The sequence below is a fragment of the Amblyomma americanum genome, chromosome 1 (assembly GCF_052857255.1).
Source record: "Amblyomma americanum isolate KBUSLIRL-KWMA chromosome 1, ASM5285725v1, whole genome shotgun sequence".
NCBI lineage: Eukaryota > Metazoa > Arthropoda > Arachnida > Ixodida > Ixodidae > Amblyomma > Amblyomma americanum.
The window spans coordinates 67,720,800-67,734,732 of NC_135497.1; the positions used below are offsets into that span (position 1 = coordinate 67,720,800).

The 13,933-nt window shown below is 44.6% G+C and overlaps 1 pseudogene across 1 annotated transcript in view; it reads left to right on the forward strand.

Annotated features, from left to right (window-relative positions):
* LOC144101953 (endoplasmic reticulum-Golgi intermediate compartment protein 1-like) overlaps positions 1-11,398 on the forward strand; it is a 31,035-nt pseudogene extending 19,637 nt beyond the window's left edge. Inside the window, exons 2-10 of the transcript XR_013308127.1 lie at positions 9,255-9,307; positions 9,802-9,936; positions 10,008-10,096; positions 10,160-10,267; positions 10,560-10,661; positions 10,745-10,805; positions 10,935-11,035; positions 11,106-11,228; positions 11,282-11,398. The product of XR_013308127.1 is annotated as an endoplasmic reticulum-Golgi intermediate compartment protein 1-like (transcript). The remainder of the gene's footprint in view (positions 1-9,254; positions 9,308-9,801; positions 9,937-10,007; positions 10,097-10,159; positions 10,268-10,559; positions 10,662-10,744; positions 10,806-10,934; positions 11,036-11,105; positions 11,229-11,281) is intronic.
* The last annotated feature ends 2,535 nt before the right edge of the window (positions 11,399-13,933 follow it).

Below are 13,933 nucleotides of genomic sequence, written 5' to 3' on the forward strand. Positions count from 1 at the left end.
GCAAACGTTTCGTACGACACCCACACAAGCGAATTATTTCCACTTCTTGATATTCTTCCTGTCAAGCATATATACGAATTCAACCTTGTCCTAAATTGCAAACACATCTTGAAAAATTCTCTCAACTACTTTCTCACACTGTGCGACTTGACAAAAACATCGCAACTTTCCTACGACATCAGACACAGAAAGAGTTGGACGCTGCCATTTTCTAGAACTAACCAAAGGTGCAAGAGGATAGCAAATCGTCTTCCAAAACTGTTAAATAATTTAAAGGATGTAAATCTAGATATAAAGAATATCTCAAGAAAAGAGTGGGAAATTATCTCATTTCTAGAACAGATCCCGCCACTTAGCCTAGCAATGTAATTAACTTCCGGTCCTCAATGACAATTTGTAGCGATTGCATCGATAATTTCTGTGTCCTTCGTCTAGTGATGGTTTTATCTGGTTTCCCTTACATTTCATTGTATGAAGTCTTATGTAAATTTGTTTATTTTTTTCTGCTTTGAGGTTACAGCAAAATAAACAAGATGCGTTTTTATTATGTGTATTATGGTAAAATGACATGCCAAGTGATTGAGTAGCATTGCTGTGTGTAAAATATGCGCCAATGTATGTCCAATAGTGTTATTTGTTGTCTTATTGCTTGTAATATGTGAGCTTGATGGTGTCCAATGAGAATGTCTACAACATATGTATAAGTGACCTCTGCTTTTAATCCAGACGACTTTAATTGTTTAATGAGAAGCTTTATGTTAGCGCCCTTCAACCTGTCAAATATAAGGGCAGCAACCTTCGTCAAGATGGTAATCAGCAGCTTTTTGTTGCTTGCCCTCGCATTTTTGTACTCGTGTAAAAAATGCGAAATGAATTGAAATTGAATTGAAATAGGTGGGTTGTCTTGCGTGCGCCAGGGGTTGAGAGGCTGCGGCTGAGATCGTAGGCGGGCAACAGGACGATAAGTTCTAGTTCCAGGTTGCTGGGGTTCTAACAGGTGGTGAGGAGGCCTGTAGACAGGAGCAGCAGGTGAGGGCCGCGGTCGCCCCACAGCACCAGCGTACGTTAGAGGACCTGTAATCAGTAGCTGTTCAGGAGGAGGAGAAGGAGGAGGAGGCAGTACCTCGGACACTTGCTCCTTCATGACACGCTGGAGTTAGGGAGTGAGCGGCGGCGCAGGCGTAGGTGGGAAGGTAGACAAGCACAGCTGGCGGGCGACTTCCTCACAGACAAACTGCTGAATGTGCTGGCGGAGCGACCGGTGGTCCAGAGCAGCGTCGCCAGGAAGAGCAAAGCTGGAAATTGCCTCCTGAAAGCCGGCACGGCGGGGGGAAAGGCGCTGTTTGCGCAGCTCATTGAAGCTTTGGCAGTAGCTGATGACATCGGACATACACTCGGGATTCTTGGCGACGAGCATCTGGAAGGCATCATCCTCAATGCCTTACAAAATTTTTCTGATCTTGTCCGCCTTGCTCATGGAAGCGTTGATGCGCTTGCAAAGGTCGACGACATCTTCTATGTAGCTTGTAAAGTTTTACGCCACTTTGTTGTGCCCGACTGCGCAAGCGTTGCTCGGCACGGAGCTTACACACAGCCGGAGGGCCAAAGACCTCTGTCAGACTAGATTTAAGATCCGTCCAGCTGGAGACGTCAGCCTCGTGGTTGCGGAACCACAGATTGCAACGTCGCTCAAATAAAATATAACAATGGTGAGCTTGACGCTGTGGCCAACTTGTTATACGCACTCACGCGTTCATAGGAGGCCAACCACTCCTCCACATCCGTGTCATCCGTGCCGCTGAAGATGGCTGGGTCTCGCTGCCGCGCTGCGTCGGAACAGATGACCGCCGAGGGAAGCGGTGATGCAGGTTGGGTGGCGGTCTCAGGCATCGCTGAAATGGCGCGGCTGAGAAGCTCCAGGAAGAGGGCATCGCTGCACGTCCACCACGTGTAATGCAGGACAGCTTCCAAAGCGCTGCGTCGCGAATTACTGCCAGTACAGTTCAGGTCCAGTTCAGCAGCAGCGATCAATTCACTTCAATTTCAATTTATTTCCAGAAAAAAATTTTGGTGGGACGCCTGGGCTAAAAGCTGCATTTGTCAGCTTGACGAGGCCCAGGGCCCAGCGTATTACAAGGCAGGGCAAGTCACACAAATATTTAAAACAGAAAAAATAAAGAAACATGAAATATATATACTTAAACACAGAGCAAAGATAGGCGTGCAAAATGTGGTTACAAGTAGAACGTGTATAAAGTTTTGTAGTAATGTAAAACTGAAAGTGAAACATGCATATGGATGATTTTAAACACATTCAAAATCAAAATAAATAACATGAGTCTAACACGAGGTAGAAAAAAAGTGCAAAAGAAAAAGTTTATAGAATAGAGTTACAATGGTTGTGTGATGAAAAAATATTTAAAAAATATTTCGAACAATGGAAAACAGTTATTCACCAGAACATCTATAGCGATACAAAGTACTGTCGCAACTGGTTAAGGATGAGATTGGTAAATTGCTAATATTTATTTAAAATAACGGGAGGTTGTGCTTAAGGAACTTTAGTTTGAAATTGGTGCGGAAACGGGGAATTTGCCATATATCAGTGTTGCTTGTAAATGCATTATTTCTGTTATGTTGAAGAGATGCGATTGTAGAAATAAATTGTGTGAAATGGCCTGATAAAATATAATAATTGCGCAACAGGCGAAATTCATACATACTTTTTATGGGGACGATATTGTACTGACAGAAATATTGTTCAGTAGAAGAAATGTAGTCAATGTTAGCTATGTTACGCACAATCTTTTTTTGTGACATGTGGATCTTTTTAATGTTCTCTTTAGTAGTTGTTAGCCACACTAAATTGCAATAATAATATATGACGAGATCAGGGCGGGGTTTATTTGAAGTTTAACATGAACTGGGAGAAAGGAACGGCATCGCGATAAGACACCGGTTGTCCTGCAAAGTTTTGTGCATATGTTGTCAATGTGGAGAATCCCAGGTTAATGTTGCGGAAAAGGTCACTCCCTGATTGTATGTTCCTTAAAAACAGCAATTTCTTCCCCTTTGCACTGAACAACATCTTGTAGGTTCACTAATTTGTTTCGCGGCCGAAAAATAATTACTTTTGTTTTTGTCGGATTATTCTTTAGTTTTACACTGTGACCGCTAAACCAATATTTAGAGCAGGGCATTACACCATATTACAAGTTTATTTTCATCAAGACAGATAACACAATGTTGCTCTCATCGGCATAGATAATAAATTGAGCCTTTGAATCAATGGTAACAATGTCATTAATATGTACATTAAAGAGAAAGGGTCCTAAAACTCGGCTTTGAGGCACTCCGGCTTTGGTGGGTCGAAAAGAGGACTGCTGATTACTAATATGCACGCACTGGCTTCTGTCGCGTAAATAAGATCAGATGAGATTAAGGGGTGCTCCTTGTATTCCGTGTAGATGTAATTTGTGTAAATGTCATGGCTAAGGGAGTCAAACGCCTTTGAAAAGTCGATGAATAGGCCGAGGGTGAAAAGCTTATCTTCTATATTTTGCATGTTTTCTTTCAGTGTTAGCAAAGCATTTGCAGCAGATATCCCCTTTCTAAATCCATACTGCGCGTCAGACAAAAAGCTTCATCTTATCAAAAAAAATGTGTTAATCTAGAAGACAATATTTTTTCTACCCCTTTCGAAAACATCGGTATTACTGATATTGGCCTGTAATTCTTAACATCATATCGGTCGCCACCTTTATGTATAACTGTTACCCTTCATTTTTTCATTCCCATAGGAAACTCACCATACTCAATGATCAAATTGAAAATGTATGTGAGAACAGGAACAATAAACTTTAAAACTTGATTTGTCGGTTTTATTTGCAAATTATTTATGTCAAGAGCTCTGCTATTGTTAAGTTGCATAAATGTTCTAGATACTTCCTCGGTTACTGGGTGACAAGCAAAAATGTTAACTGGGCTGTTGATTGAAGGTGCTGCAGATAGCAGACTGTCATCTGACCTGATGCTATCGACAGATGCTTTATTGAAGTGATCAGCCAGTTATATGCCAGAAAATTCACGGTTATTGAATAATATCTTATCAGGCGTGGTATTTTTGGTTTGACGACCTAAGACTCTGTTGATCGCTTTCCAGTCCAGAGCACGCACGAGCTGTTGTTGTTGTTGTTGTCTCAGAAACGATGGCACATACCCACGGTGGGGGATTGGCCAAGAGGCACGAGCATCGGAACGTTAATCTCTTGTCGTCGTCTTCTTCCTTAAGCGCCAGCCGCTGACGGTTCGGGAGCCGGAGGCCTGTTTTACAAGATAAATATATGCATCTCCTTTGTATCGAGCCCGTGGCAAATGCCACCCGGTACAAGTAAATAAATTGCCTAATTATTTCTTTTCTTTTGTAAGAGCCCGCCTCCATTTTTGAACGTTGAATCCTGTTCTGGTTCACTTTTCTTACCGAGCCCGCCATTCAAGGCTTTTGTTCATGTTGTAATCTATGTTCAATTTCTGCGACGTTTGATGCAATTTCTCAATTCTGCTTTGCGCCACCAATATTCCAATCTCACCTTGCTCGTCTCTACAGTTTATGTGTTAATTTTGCTTTCACTAGTCTTAAGATCTAAAGCTACTGGAAAGCTCAATATGCCCTTTCAGACATTTGGTAGTGTATAGATTTAGTCTCCCCGAAAATGTTTGACGTTTTCCACACTGTTCGCTCATGCTACACAAATATCATCTCCCTGCTCACACATGCTTCTACAGGATGTCCGAGCTAACTGCAGCCAGGGTTAATAAAAATGCCGATCGAGGTACTCTATGACCATGTCCTAGACGACGCGACCAAATGCATGTTGCTGGATATTGTGTGGAGCAAGTCACTCTTTTTTGTCATGTAGTTTCTTAGAAAGTATATTATTTTTGTATCTTTATGCCTGTGGAGAAGTTTGTGACGGCACGTTTTGAGTCATTTCCCAACAAACACAAAACCACCCCAAAATCTCCCAAAAATAACCCACCGGGACATTGTAATCTCCACAGGAGGTGCTCATTTTTCCAGAACACATCCAAAAAACGTTCCCACAGCTAGCAGTCTCCAAAATGTTGTGCGTCCCACGTAAAGCCCTTAAAAGTTAGCGCTCGATTTCTCGGGTCTGGCTCAGTAAAATTACTCCTACTTTTTCATGCAGCCTTCAGGCATCTAAGAGCCCGTATGTGTCAAATTTCGGGCACATACTCACTTCACAGGTGGTGTAATGCACCTGTCCACGTGTATCAATGCGTGCTGGCTCGGTCGTCCTGCGCTTTCCTGTTTACATGATATGCAGAATGGTTGAAATGCGGGCCAGGTGGTTCATAGTAACTTGAAAAAAAAAAGTCACAAAAGACTAGGGACAAGAGAAGGAGTGTACACGCTACAACGACTGGACTGTCACCTGAGATTTATTAGACAGAACATAGTCCCAGCAAAGTCAGCAGACCATGCGCAACAGCCGTATCACAACTCAGAGCGCATAGGGCACACAAGATAGACCACTACCCTGACCGGCCTAAAAAAGCAAATTCCTTCTCGAGTAAGCGCACCGAAGCTGTGCTAATGCAATCTTGGCCTGACAATTTGATATAGTATGCCTCGAAGATTTCTCGCTCTTGCGTACCCTTGCCTCTACTAAGAATCATTACGTTGCTGAACAGTGGATAACACCTATATTCATTGCAATGGCGAGGAAAGTTGGCACCGTCATCAGACCCCAGGGAGACGTGTACACTCCTTCTCTTGTCTCTTGTCTTTTGTGACTGTTTTTTTTTCAAGTTACATGATATGTCCTAGCATTTTAGAAGCAAATAAAATATGAATTCAAAAAGTTGCCCGATCCTGCACATACAGCAGCAATTAGCAGCGCCATACAGAAGTCTTGTTTACTAGCTGTGCTCTTTATATTTGATTGAATGCAAACAGCAGGCGTATATGTATGCACCACTCGATACACAATGTACGTAGCACTAAGGTATCAGCATATAGTCATGGCCACTTTTTTCTCTAGCTCTGAGAAATCTGGAAAATGAAGCAAGAAAAACATAATGCAGGCTGAAAGTTGATGCACCTTGAGCAAGCATTCTAAGGGCTGCAAAGGCATATATGTCCACGCAAAAGCAAACGCATGTAAAGAGTAACTTCGGTGGCCAAACGAAAAGACGAGATAGGCGTATACGCTGCAGATGCGCGTTTTCAGGTCACGGATTTTCTGCAAGTTGAAACCTCCTTCACGCTTAGAGACTCGCATGAGCCTAGGACCAAGCTTCAGCGACGTATTATCAAAACAGAAAAAAATGATAGGCGTAATGTTAAGTGACAGGAAGAGGTCAGAGTGCCTTCTTTTTCAACCAACTAGCCCAACTTTCTGCTCTCCTAAGTGTTATTTCTAGTACATCAGGCTCTTTTTTCTGTAGCGCTCGTCTTTGTTTGTCTCGCTTGTCCTCGTTTTTCCGCGCCAACTTCTTCAGTATGCATTTCAACCAACTAGCCCAACCTTCTGCTCTCCTAAGTGTTATTTCTAGTACATCAGGTTCTTTTTTCTGTAGCGCTCGTCTTTGTTTGTCTCGCTTGTCCTCATTTTTCCGCGCCAACTTCTTCAGTATGCATTTCAACCAAATAGCCCAACTTTCTGCTCTCCTAAGTGTAAAGAGTAACTTCGGTGGCCAAAAGAAAAGACGAGATGGGCGTATAAACTGCACACGCGCGGTTTCAGGTCAAGGATTTTCTGCAAGTTGAAACCTCCTTCACGCGTAGAGACTCGCGTAAGCCTCGAACCAAGCTTCAGCGACGTATTACCAAACATAAAAAAAATGATAGGTGTAATGGTAAGTGACAGGAACAGGTCAGTGTGGGTCAGGGATCAAACACAGATTAATGACATCTTACTCGAAATCAAGAGGAAGAAATGGGCTTTGGCAGGGCATGTTATGCGAAGGCAAGATAACCGCTGGTTTTTAATGGTAACGGAGTAGATTCCAAGAGAAGGCAAGCGTAGCAGGACGCGGCAAAAAGTTGGGCGAGCGGATGAGATTAAGAAGTTTGCGGCGACACGGTGCCCGTAGCTGGCAAAAGACAGCTGGGTTAATAGAGAGACGTGGGTGAGGCCTTTGCCCTGCAGTGGGCGTAGTCAGACAGGCTGACAATGGTGATGATTTCGAAACATACTGTGTATTAAGAAAATTTAAAATCTGGGCCACCATTGATATTGACGGCCTTCAATTGTGAGAGCCTGATCATCATTGCCGATAGCTGTCTAGACCTATTCTCTTGTTCAGAACACTAGTATAAAATGTTGAGGTCAACGGCTAAGTCGGAGTTCCTCAGGACTAGCTCATGCACTAAAGTCGCGATCGTTTAACAAAGATAACAATCTTCCGGCTCGTTCGCATTCGCATCTTCGTGGTAATGCTCCCTGCGCTTTGATGTTCGCGATTGACAACCTTTAGTGCAACGTGTCACAGAATCAAGGATACGATAGCTCGTCAATCGTGCGGTTTCTTTTTCTACGGATTGCGCAGTCCTGACAGAAGCGTACTGCCCACTAAGGGACGAGGACACAAGGAAGCAAGACACATAGAACACACGAACACACGATGAGGAATTGTCTCGGGCTTAGTTGCCGCTACTCCACAACATCGGGGCTTTCGCGCTCGGACCTACTAACCATCCCTGCCTAGGCGTCCTGCGCCAGCCATTAAAACCGTGCGGCTCGTCTATCTTTCTAAGAGATCTTTTCAGTTTCATAGGCTGGCTACGGGGAACCCGCCGCGAGGTTCGTGATGAAAAAAAAGCGCAAAAAGAACACGGGGGACGGGTAGAAAATGACGCAGACAAGCGCTATCTGCGCTCGTCTGCGGCGTTCCCTTCCCTTCCATCGTGTTCCTTTTGGGCTATTTTTTCATCATGAGCGTTATCCAACTCACCCAACTTTCTGCTTTGCTACCGCGTGGCCCTGGCTTCCCTGTAAACAGAAACCGCCGCGTCACTAGCCGGATGGCACTCCCCCACTTGCAGGAGGGAGATCGCACTGTATCTGAAAATCATTGTTTTTTGGGAGGGAAAGAAAATGGCGCAGTATCTGTCTCAAATATCGTTGGACACCTAAATCGCGCTGTAAGGGAAGGGAAAAAGGAAGAAAGAGGTGCCGTAGTGGAGGGCTCCGGAATAATTTCGACCACCTGGGGATCTTTAACGTGCACTGACATCATACAGCACGCGGGCGCCATTGCGTTTTTCCTCCATAAAAACGCAGCAGCCGCGGCCGGGTTCGAACCCGAGAACTGTGGATCAGTAGTCGAGCGCCCTAACCACTGAGCCACCGCGGCGGGTCGAAAGGAAAATTGAAAATTGGTTTTGAAGAAAGGAAAAATAAGAGGATGGGTAAGCTTCGCCGTTAGGTGTGGAACGCGAGAGCGTGTTGCAGCGCTGCCGAGGAGTCCACGCAACTCTTCCGTCGTTCGGCGCGACGCCTCGCCCGGATCCCTCCATTCCGGCGCTTCTTTCTCTGTTCCTTCTTTAATTCCCTCCATCCCTTCCCTGGCGGCGCTAAGCTGTTATGAACAGATACCCCACTTTTATGTTGGAATGATCCTTATAGTGATCAAAATTATTCCGGACCCGCACTTCGGCAAACCTTTATTTATTTCTGTGTTCACTCCATCCTTTATACCCCTTGCTCACGGCGCGGTTGACGCGTTCACCGAGAAGTGAGACAGCTACTGCGCCCTTTCTCTTCCCAAAAAACTTATTTGATTGTTACAAAGTCAAAAGCGAACAATAACCTGAAAACTAAACGGAAGCCTTAAACCGAAAGTGGCCAGTCTGACGTGCTCGTAGCGCCTCTCTAAAGACCGTGGGCGCCATATGCCCACTGTGCTGGTGCGATTACCCCGCTCCAAAACGTGCAGGAAGTAGGTTTAGCACCTCCGCAGACTTGAGAGCAGTCGTAACGGTCGTTATCGCGTACGTTTGGTTCGACCGACGCCGCGCGCATCCGGCGGTCGCGCATAGTGCCAGCAGCCAATCAGCCTCCGGCACGTGGGTGGGAGGCCGCCAGTGGCAGCACCGGCGGGAGTCGCTCTCGCCGCGCCTCCGTGACTCCGTGTGCTGCCGCTGACAGTGCCCGTGGCGTGGCCAGCTGTCCGCGTTGGATGTGGTACCGGTGGTACCGGCATATCTATCGAGTCGTCACTGCTAGCCGGCCAGGCTTGTTGTTTACACCTCTTTAAACGTGGCATTCGATGTCAGGAGGTATGTATGCGAACACTAATTACATTCCTCTTATGCTTATATCAATGATACTATGCCGCATTTTTGCCCACTTGACCAAAACAATGCTTTAAATGACCGTAACACTCCGGGCGCCGTGCTTGCGTGATCGAGAGCTCCCCACTCTCCTTGCTTAATACAGCGCCGATCACACCACCATTGCATTCCATTCCGTGGTCAATAAAAGTTCTGCGCTGGCACGAGTGGGACGTGGCGGCTGCGGCCTCCTTGAGGGAGCATCCGCCAAATTGCTTACGTGTACGCATATGCACTCTTTAGCAACACAGGACCGCATATTTTCACACCTGCCGCCAAGTGCGCTGTCAAAAAGGCTGGCGGCGGGGCGCATAATATGCCGGCGCCTTTCAAGCATAGTGGCGCAGTCCGGCGCCGACATTTAGCGATTGCAACCGGTATCCCTGTAGGCGTTACTTGCTTCTCACATTTACTTTATGGTATTGACATGCTGGGTGAAGGTTTGATATCTACCGCAAGATTCCGAAAGACCTCACCCAGCCCACAGTAACTGGCGCTGTGATATCCACCCTAAGTTGCTTCTTCATCTACATCCTCTTCCTGTCCGAGTTCATCTCGTAAATGTCGCCTGAGCTGTAAGTTCTGCCGCCGATTGCGCTTCGGCCAGATATTGGTGCATGCCAATCATACAGGTGTACACTTTCAGGGTCAGTGAGCTGTATGTAGACAATCCAAGCAGTACAGAAAAGATCCCCGTGTCCATATATATCACGCTCCTCAGGCTCGTCTTCAGCGGTACGTGCGTCGCCTGCGCATTTGATGAGCACGAAAATAACTTCGATTAAAACATGCTTGCAGTTGTGGGCCTCGACATTCAGGATGACATGAGACGTGACGAAGCTGGCTTTGTTGAAGACACATGTGGGCTCCGGCTGTCGGTTTGAGGGAAAGTTCTTCATACACAAGGTGCGGGAAAACATATGTTTTTGCTAGCTCTCACTCTCTTAACTCTTTTTCTAACTCTTAGAAGCTCCGGTAGAAAATTAAAAAGGCAGATTTTATATTGTGGTGATATTTATTCATTGCTCATTCTCAAAATGTGCCTTTCTTAATGTTTAGTGAGCAAAAATGAAAATTGAGAATATTCCCAGATTATGAAATATTAAGAGCCATAGCTGGTTAGTACCAAAGGCTTATCTGCATGCTTGTGCTCTTAGATATTTTCTATCCTGAAAAGTTACAATGTGACAATTCTCAGGTACCACGAAAATTTAATGTGTCCACTCATGCAGATGCTAAGCAGCCAGAAAAGATTGATAGGACTCAGATAATTCATGACCTTACATTTGGTGTCAAAATGGTGAGTATTTAGCCTTATCTTTTGCCTTTCTGCATCTCCATGTGGTGCCGTCTGCTTTCATAGGTTCTTGTTGCATTTATTAGACTGATGAGCTGAAGAGCAGCTTCATCTCCCTGGATGAAATGAACAAGTCTGGAGCCAATGGTGAGCAACTTCCGACGAAGGATGCAGCGGCTTGTCAACTGGTCGCACCTTGAGCTGCGTGATTACAAGTCTTCCGTTGAACAGTTTTCTTTCCCTTCAGCGTTGCGCATACTTCTCTCCCTGCTACAGAAATTGAGTCCCATGACTATGTCATGAAGATTGTTCCCACAGTGTATGAAAAGTCTCGAGCCGGACGGATAGAATCCTACCAGTACACATATGCCTATAAGGTATGCACTCGAGGTCTGCCTTTATCTCTTCTTGCCAGTAACTCACACTCTCTTCTCTCTCTGTGTTCAGAGCTTCGTGTCCATCTCGCACACGGGTCGCATCATGCCTGCCATCTGGTTCCGCTACGACCTCACTCCCATCAGAGTCAAGTGCACTCGTCGTTGCTTGCCCCTGTACAGCTTCCTTACCTCGGTGAGTGATTTGCGAAGCCACTAGCCTCTGGAGGGATGTGCATGATGGGGCAGGTGCGTGGAGACATGCACGGGGAGCGTTTGTCTTGGTGGGATCCCTTCTTGTCTGAGCACCTGCTAGCTGAATTCCCAGTGAAAGTGGATGCGTCGGGAGTACATGGTCTTCTGTAGCAGCCTGGTGTCATAAATGTTCTCTTCTGGACTAAAATTTTGTTCGTTAGGAAAAGCTTTTTTGGCATGTTGGTGGTGATGTTTTGTTCTCTCTGTGCAAAATTCATGTTTAAAACCATGCTTATTGCATTGAAAACACACTTCAGTTGGCAGTCACCATTTTACCATTTTTCCCATTTTTTTAATGAATTGATTATTATGTTGGCATTTTCTGTTACAAAAATGCACTCTTATGTTGTAAAAATTCTTGATATTTAATCATTTTAGCCCTCTTCTGACAGTATAATTCTCAATTTAGCTGTTGTTTACAACAGCTCAAATTATGTTTCATAAGTTTGGTTCGAAGCATCAGTTGAAGAGTCCAATGTTTTAGCGAATCCCCCAAGGTGGAGTAGATTTGTAATAAAGGAGTAATTACCCATTAGTATCCATTCATGCGCTGCCATATGGTTACAAAGGAAAGCTATACAGCGTTCACAGAAACTTCGTAGTTAAAGAACATTTCGCCCAGGTCCGAGGTCAAGACTTTCCAGACCTAAGACTTCACGGACGTGCCAGACTAGGCTGAATTGTTCTTTAAGTATGAAGTTTCTGTTAAAGCTATATAGATTTCCTTTGTAGCTGTATGCCTGTGCTTCTTTATAAGGTTGAGAGATTACTGTTTAGGAATAACATGTGGGACCAAGGGAGATTTAAAATGAAACGTTGAGCTGCCTGTCCAATTACAGTGCAATTTTCAGAATGGTATAATTATTGAGTCCTTTGGATGTGTGCTAAGCATTTTATATTTTGGTGCAACTATGAAAGAGTTGCAAAGATTTAAACAAAAAATTGAGTTGTTTAGAATGTTGATTTCCTCATGTACCAAAATTCCTCATTTTTCATATGATATATGACATGCATAATGTCTGTGGTGCAGGATTACAAAGCGTTTGCTTTATTCCGCTTTATTCCTCCCATTTTCTTCAAGTGTTTTGTTGAATTTTCGTGTTATATGAAAAAGGTGCAAATTAAGAGGCCTTTTTTATTTGTTGGATACAAAGAAACAAACTTTAAACTGCACGCAGAACCAATCACCATGGCTGTGGCATCTTAAGGCCTGGTTGTAGTTAAGTCGCTTTCCAGGTTTGCAGTTTTATTTAAATGGTGTAAGGTGGTAGTTGACAATCAGAGATTAACCTCTCACTGCAATATATTTATTAGTTTTGAAATACATTTATTTCTGTAAAATTTTGCATCGTTTGTTCCTGAGCATCATTTCTTGCCTACTATGGTTTCCAAATATGAATATATATGCACTCATGCTGCATTTAAACCTTTGTTGAATATCAAAGCGTAATGCAAAGTCAACATAAAACGTTTGCAGAGGGCTCAACTGATGCAATGTTCTACAAATGAAATGACGTTTTGACGCAGATGCTAATGTTCTAGAGGCAACTCTTCTGCAAAAATAGAGCTGCATAGATATACAAGCCAGGGAGGCATGAACGCATTACCTAAAAGCCATCAGCTGTTGTGAAATTTTAGCTTTTAACACGAGAGCATCATTGTACCCCCATGTTGAAAAGAATTGTCCAGCGTCGGTGTCATTGGCGACTATTTAATGTCGCGCAGCTTCTCACAGAAGAAATCTACGAAAAGTCCCTACTAAAGCAACCTAGTGGCAGGTGGCGCACTTAGGTCACGCGACCTTGTGGCAACTTCAAAACCTCTAAAAACCGGATTGTAAGCAACGTGCTCAACGTGTCAGGTGGCAGTTAAATTAATAATTTGTCGTGAGAGGTTGCTCGGGAAGAGCAACCTGTGTCGCACAAGCCCCACTGGTGGCAGCACGTGCCATCGCAGGGCAGTGGTGCATCTCTCAACCACTGCATCACTGTGCCACGAGTGGTATAACGACTTCCCAGTGATCGTCCCAGCGAATGACCAATTCCGCATGTACGAGCGTTAACCCATTAACGCTATCGCGTCATATCCTTAAGGCGGAGTTTAAGTGCCTCCTCCAATTTTTCCTTCCCTTACGGCGCGGTATTGGTGTCCAGTGAGAATTGTTAGACAGGGGCCATTTCCTTTCCTTAAAACCAATTTTCATTTCAATTTCCTTCCCTTACGGCCCGGTTCGGGTGTCCACCGAAATATATGAGACCGGCGTCCTTTCCATTCCATAAAAAAAAATTTCATTATTCTTGCATTACGGCGCGGTTCGGGTGTCCTCCAAGATATGTTTCCTTTCCTTCAATTGTCCGGGCAAGAGGTCGCACCGAAGGACGATGGCGTTCCGTTCCGTGGATTCCTTGGCGATGCTACTGCTGTCACATCCTGCTAATAAAGGCGGAGCTTTATTTATTTATTTATCACAGTACCCGCCGCTTCCTTTAGCATTACAGCGGGGGGGAGGAGGGAACAAAGAGGCAAGAAAAATAACACAGGTATAACGCAACATCTCGTGCACATCGGCAACTCCATCAATACATCGTGAATATATTTCACAGGAACGGTTTAAAACAGACGCACACGCGCGTACAACACACACAA